This window comes from Gorilla gorilla, chromosome 19, assembly GCF_029281585.2.
Source record: "Gorilla gorilla gorilla isolate KB3781 chromosome 19, NHGRI_mGorGor1-v2.1_pri, whole genome shotgun sequence".
Lineage (NCBI taxonomy): Eukaryota > Metazoa > Chordata > Mammalia > Primates > Hominidae > Gorilla > Gorilla gorilla.
The window spans coordinates 112,705,140-112,711,139 of record NC_073243.2 but is presented as its reverse complement, the minus strand read 5'-3'; positions in this window follow the sequence as shown (position 1 = coordinate 112,711,139).

The window sequence follows — 6,000 nt, the reverse complement described above, 5'->3', positions numbered from 1 at the left end:
AAGAGTTTATAACCTACAAGCTCCTGCCAATAATCCTTCTATAAAATAACAAGGATAAAAGAGGAAACAAAAGAAAAAATTAGTTAATAAAAACAAATATGCTAGCCAGGCATGGTGGCTTGTGCCTGTAACCTCAGCTACTTGGGAAGCTGAGGCAGGAGGATCTCTTGAGCCCAGGAGTTTGAGGGCAACCTGGGCAACACAGCAAGACCTTATCTCTTAAAACAAAACAGACCGAGTGCAGTTGCTAACACCTGTAAACCTAGCACTTTAGGAGGCTAAGGCAGGCGGATCACCTGAGGTCAGGATTTCAAGACCAGCCTAGCCAACATGGTGAAACCCCATCTCTACTAAAAATACAAAAATTAGCTGGGCATGGTGATGCATGCCTGTAATCCCAGCTACTCAGGAGGCTGAGGCAGGAGAATTGCTTGAACCCAGGAGGCAGAGGTTGTGGTGAGCCGAGATCCGCCACTGCACTCCAGCCTGGGTGATACAGTGAGACCCCCTCTCAAAACAAAACAAAACAAAATGTGCATATAGATTAATAAATAGAAAGATAGATGACATAGATACAGATAGACATACACATACAAACAAGGAGAAAAAACTGTATCACTACTATAGTTCTCTTTCTGTAACTGGTCACAAGGCTGTAGTTAATATTCATAAATTCCTTCTTACATTATTCATCCCAGGTTCCATTTGCCTTGAGCCCACCCTTCCATTGTTCTGGCTTTTTACCAGTAGGGTGATCAAAACCTTCATTCCTGAAGGGTCCAAACCCTTAGTGGTCCTGCCTTTGTTGGTTATTTAGTTGGTTGGGTTAGTTTTTTATGAACGTTTACTGTGGTCAGTGGAAGTACCAAGAGGTGTCCTGGAGAACTGCTGGGTTCCATACAGCGTTCCCTTTCTCCTAATGGATGGCAGCATTATCTTCTATATCCAGCCTTCTCTCAGGAGCCAGGAGAAACTAGTGGTAACACAGATCATAACAGCATAGAGTTGCTCCCAGAGAACTCAGTAGGGATTACTTTACCCTGGAGGCCAGCAAGCCAGGGAGGTTACCTGGAAAAAGAAAGATCAACTCGGTAACCTAAAAAAGAACAGACAAATGCAGCAGGGTTGGTAAGAGTGTTAAAGGCAGAGGGGACAGCATGTGCAAAAGGATTACAGTTGGGAGAAGACACGTCATAAATAGGGAGCTTCAATTAATTCAGGAGCATGAGCTAACAGTATGAAAGGAGACAAAGGGCAAGAGACGAAGCCCAAGAGGTGGCGGGGTGAGGACAAAGGTTATGGTTGTCTTTCACCCTAAGGCAGTGGGGAGCAAGGGAAGGGTTTAGTCAGGTAACATAGTAACTCATTTGTTCTTTAAACAGACTTCTTTGATTACATACAGAGAAGAGGCCAAAGGAGGTCAGATTAGGTAGGAGATACTTCTGGTAAGATGATGTGAGAGAGAAGCATGTGAAGGACATGGGCTCAGGGTGATGGGATAGGTGATCTGGGATTCTGGTCCTGGCCTAACCCTAACCCGAACCCTAACCCCTAACCCTAACCCTAACCCTAAACCCTAACACTAACCCCTAAACCTAACCCTAACCCAACCCTAACCCTAACCCTAAAAGCCTAACCCTAACCCTAACACTAACCCTTACCCTTACCCTACCCGAACCCGAACCCGAACCCGACCCTAACCCTAACCCCTAACCCCTAACCCTACCCTACCCCTAACCCTAACCCCTAACCCTAACCCTAACCGTAACCCCTAACACCTACCCTAACCCTAACCCTAACCCCTAACACCTACCCTAACCCTAACCCCAACCCTAACCCCAACCCCTAACCCGAACCCGAACCCGAACCCTAACCCTAACCCGAACCCTACCCTAACCCTAACCCTAACCCTACCCTAACCCTGACCCTGACCCTGACCCTGACCCTAACCCTACCCTAACCCTGACCCTGACCCTCACCCTAACCCCTAACCCGAACCCGAACCCGAACCCAAACCCTGACCCTACCCTGACCCTGACCCTGACCCGGACCCGAACCCTCACCCTAACCCCTAACCCTCACCCTAACCCAAATCCCTAACCCGAACCCGAACCCTGACCCTACCCTGACCCTGACCCTGACCCTCACCCTGACCCTGACCCTGACCCTAACCCTCACCCTAACCTAACCCTGACCCTGACCCTAACTCTGACCCTGACCCTGACCCTAACCCTGACCGTAACCCTGACCCTGACCCTAACCCTAACCCTATTGCCTTGGTTTTCTTCTAGGGTTTTTATGGTTTTGGGTTTTACATTTAAGTCTTTAACCCATCTTGACATAATTTTTGCATAAGGTGTGAGAAAGAGGTCTAGTTTCTGTTTTCTGCATATGGCTAGCCAGTTTTCCCAGAACCATTTATTAAATAGGGAATCCTTTCCCCATTGCTTGTTTTTGTCAGGTTTGTCAAAGATCAGATGGTTGTAGATGTGTGGTGTTATTCCTGAGGCCTCTGTTCTGTTCCATTGTTCTATATTTCTGTTTTGGTACCAGTACCATGCTGTTTCGGTTACTGTAGCCTTGTAGTATAGTCTGAAGTCAGGTAGCGTGATGCCTCCAGCTTTGTTCTTTTGGCCTAGGGTACTCTTGGCTATACGGGCTCTTTTTTTGGTTCTATATGAAATTTAAAGTAGTTTTTTCTAATTCTTTGAAGACAGTCACTGGAAGTTTGATGTGAATAGCATTTAATCTATAAATTAGTTTGGGCAGTATAGCCATTTTCACTATATTGATTCTTCCTATCCATGAGTATGAAATGGTTTTCCATTGTTTTATGTCCTCTCTTATTTCCTTGAGCAGTGGTTTGTAGTTCTCCTTGAAGACGTCCTTCACACCCCTTGTAAGTTGTATTCCTAGGTACTTCATTTTCTTTGTAGCAATTGTGAATGGGAGTTCACTCATGACTTTGCTCTCTGTCTATTGTTGCTGTATATGAATGCTTGTGATTTTTGCACATCGATTTTGTATCCTGAGACTTTGCTGAAGTTGCTTATCAGCTTAAGGAGTTTTTGGGCTGAGACGATGGGGTTTTCTAAATATAAAATCATGTCATCTGCAAACAGAGATAATTTGACTTCCTCTCTTCCTATTTGAATATGTTTTATTTCTTTCTCTGATTGCCCTTGCCAGAACTTCCAGTACTATGTTAAATAGGAGTGGTGAGAGAAGGCATCCTCGTCTTGTGCCAGTTTTTAAAGGGAATGCTTCCAGCTTTTGTCCATTCAGTATGATATTGGCTGTGGATTTGTCATAGATAGCTCTTATTATTTTGAGATACGTTCCATCAATACCTAGTTTATGGAGAGTTTTTAGCATGAAGGGATGTTGAATAATGTTGAGTAACTGAACACCAACATGGCTTCATCTCCAACAGTGAAATTGCTCATATGAAGGTCACCAGTAAGCTCAAAAGGTCCCATCTGCCTTCATTATTTGACCTCTCGGCAACTTTTAAAGTATCAGATCATGCTCTATGATCAAGACATTTTCCTTTCTCACTTCTTGATGACACCACATAAAACTAGTTTTCCTCCTTCTTCACAAACAAACTTTTTGGGTTTCTTTTTTTGTTTGAGACAGGGTCTCACCCTGTCACCCAGAAAATACATCCAAAATGATAGACTTGAATAGGAATAGTAATTAAAAGTCCAAGACTTCAGATCTGTCCGTAGACTCAAGCCTGGCATAGGTCACTTGCTAGCTGGGAGTCTAGGCAAGATATTTTATCTTTCTAATTCTGTTTCCTCATGAGCAAAATGTGGGCACTATAGTTATCAGTTGGTAAGGATTAAATGAGCTGGTACGGTCATAGCTTAGTCACATCACACAGTTCTCAGAATATTTTATTTTAGTTTAATGAATACGGGTCCTTAGTGTACAAAGATAAATTTATAGAATAAATAAATTTTCTAACTACAACTTCTCACCACCATATAGAGTTTTTAACCTCCATGAGGAATATGAGTTCAACATCTCTGTAACTCTTAATATAAAATATTGAACTGATGATACGGTTTGACTCTGTTTCCCAACCCAAATCTCATATAGAATTTTAATCCCCACCCTAACCCTAACAGTCATAACCCTATGCTATCTCTAACCTAACTGAAAATGATTAGAGCCTAACAGTTGACTGAATAAATGATGATTGATCCTAAAGGAATTAAGTAAATAATTCATTAGAGAATTATTAAAGAATTAAGAATTAATATTCCACAAATACTCACTGTGTCTCAATGGTGCTCCTTGATGCTCCTAGGCTTTGGCTAACCACCCCCGCTTAACCTTCGCAACCACCCCATGGAAGGTCCTAGTACCATCTCCATTTTACAGGTGAGACGTTTGAGAACCTGCCTAGGGTCACACACCTGGGCAGTATCAGGCCTAAATATGAGCAGGCACAGGTGGTCTCAGAAGAGAAGCTGATGTCATAACAGTACAAGGAAAAGAAGGAGCAGAAGTGAGCATGGTGTGATGGCCAAACATGCCATGGGCTGACCCCGCGTGGATCCAGCCCCACAGCTGGCCAGGATACACCTTCCCTGTCCTTACATGAAGTTTTCACTTCATCATAGGAAGAGCACAGAGTGCAGGGAGAGTGTTCAAACAGCACTGGTACGTACTAGGAACTAAAGACGTTGGCTATCACTGACTCACTGAAAAGCAATCAGACAAAATACTAGAAATAAACCACAGGGACAGCTGGCTTTCTCTTTAGGTGTCAGGCCTGCATGTGTTTCCTTCGAAGTCTGTCCCCTCATTCTGCAAAACAGACATGAACTCAGGTGATGAGTCAGGGTGCAGGAGCAGTGTGGGGTCAGAGGAAGCCCCCAACCCCAGTCCCTGACGTGGGCTCCTTGCTGGTGGCTTCCCCATTCCTGGGGTCTGACCTTGTCCCCGTGTCGGGGCCCTGGCACCGGCACACCCACTCCACGCTCCAGTCTCCATCTGAGGAGGGAAAGGAACTGATCACGAGCTGGTCCCATGGCCATGGGATGATAGTACCTGGCAGCCAGTGGCTCTGAAACTGTCTCTGCTCCAGGAAAGTCCGAGGCTAAGGCCAGCGGCTCCCACGGTCCTTGGATTGTCTCTGGGGATTGTGGAGGCCCCTTTTCCTCACGTCCCTCTGCAAGCGATGAGATGGGAGGGGAGGCTTAGTGAGACTCCGTCCGGGTGCCAGTCTCCTTCCCAGCAAGCAAGAGCAGCCCTGCTGGCTGCAAAAGGCTGTTGCCACGGGGCCATGCAAATATTCTTGCTTTCTTCGCAGGTCTTTGGTCTGAACCAACAATCCATTACTACTAATCCAAGACACCCCAAATCCTGGTGCTTGGTTCACCTCTCAAATATACTCACTGAACCCTCCTCTTGCCACACGACGCCCTCGTCTCCAGCTCAGCTCCTGGCCCTGCCACACAGTGACCTCGGATTGCAAATGAGCAGCCACAGCTCCGCCTTCCAGCCGGGCTGGAGGTTTTGTTGTTTGGGGGTCGGGGGACTTGTCCTTCAGATGAGCTTGACAGCTGAGCAGGTGTGCAACCGGTTTGCCAGTCGCTGGTGGCGCCAAACACCCTTTTCCCGGGGCATGGAGCCCAGCTTCCATTCCTTTAGCACGGGAGTGCGCAGAGGCGGCTCTGACAGCTCATTCCACCGAGAGAGGGAGCGGGAGCCCAGCCGAGCCCCTGTGCGCACAGCAGGTATGGCACTCGGTGCACGGTGCCCTGGAGTCCGCAGCGAGTGCTCGGGGAGGCAGAGAGCGCTCGGCGTGGGCGGCACCCGCAGGCGCTGCCTCCCCAGGCTGCCCCCATACCCGGGCCCGCGCGGTGCCGGCGGGGCCATTTGCGCAGCCGCCCGCACACGACCCCTTGCTCCACCCGGACAAAGCGCCCAGGGCCATCCTGAGTCCCTGCAGGGTCAGGGCCTGCGGAATCGCGCGGCCTTTGC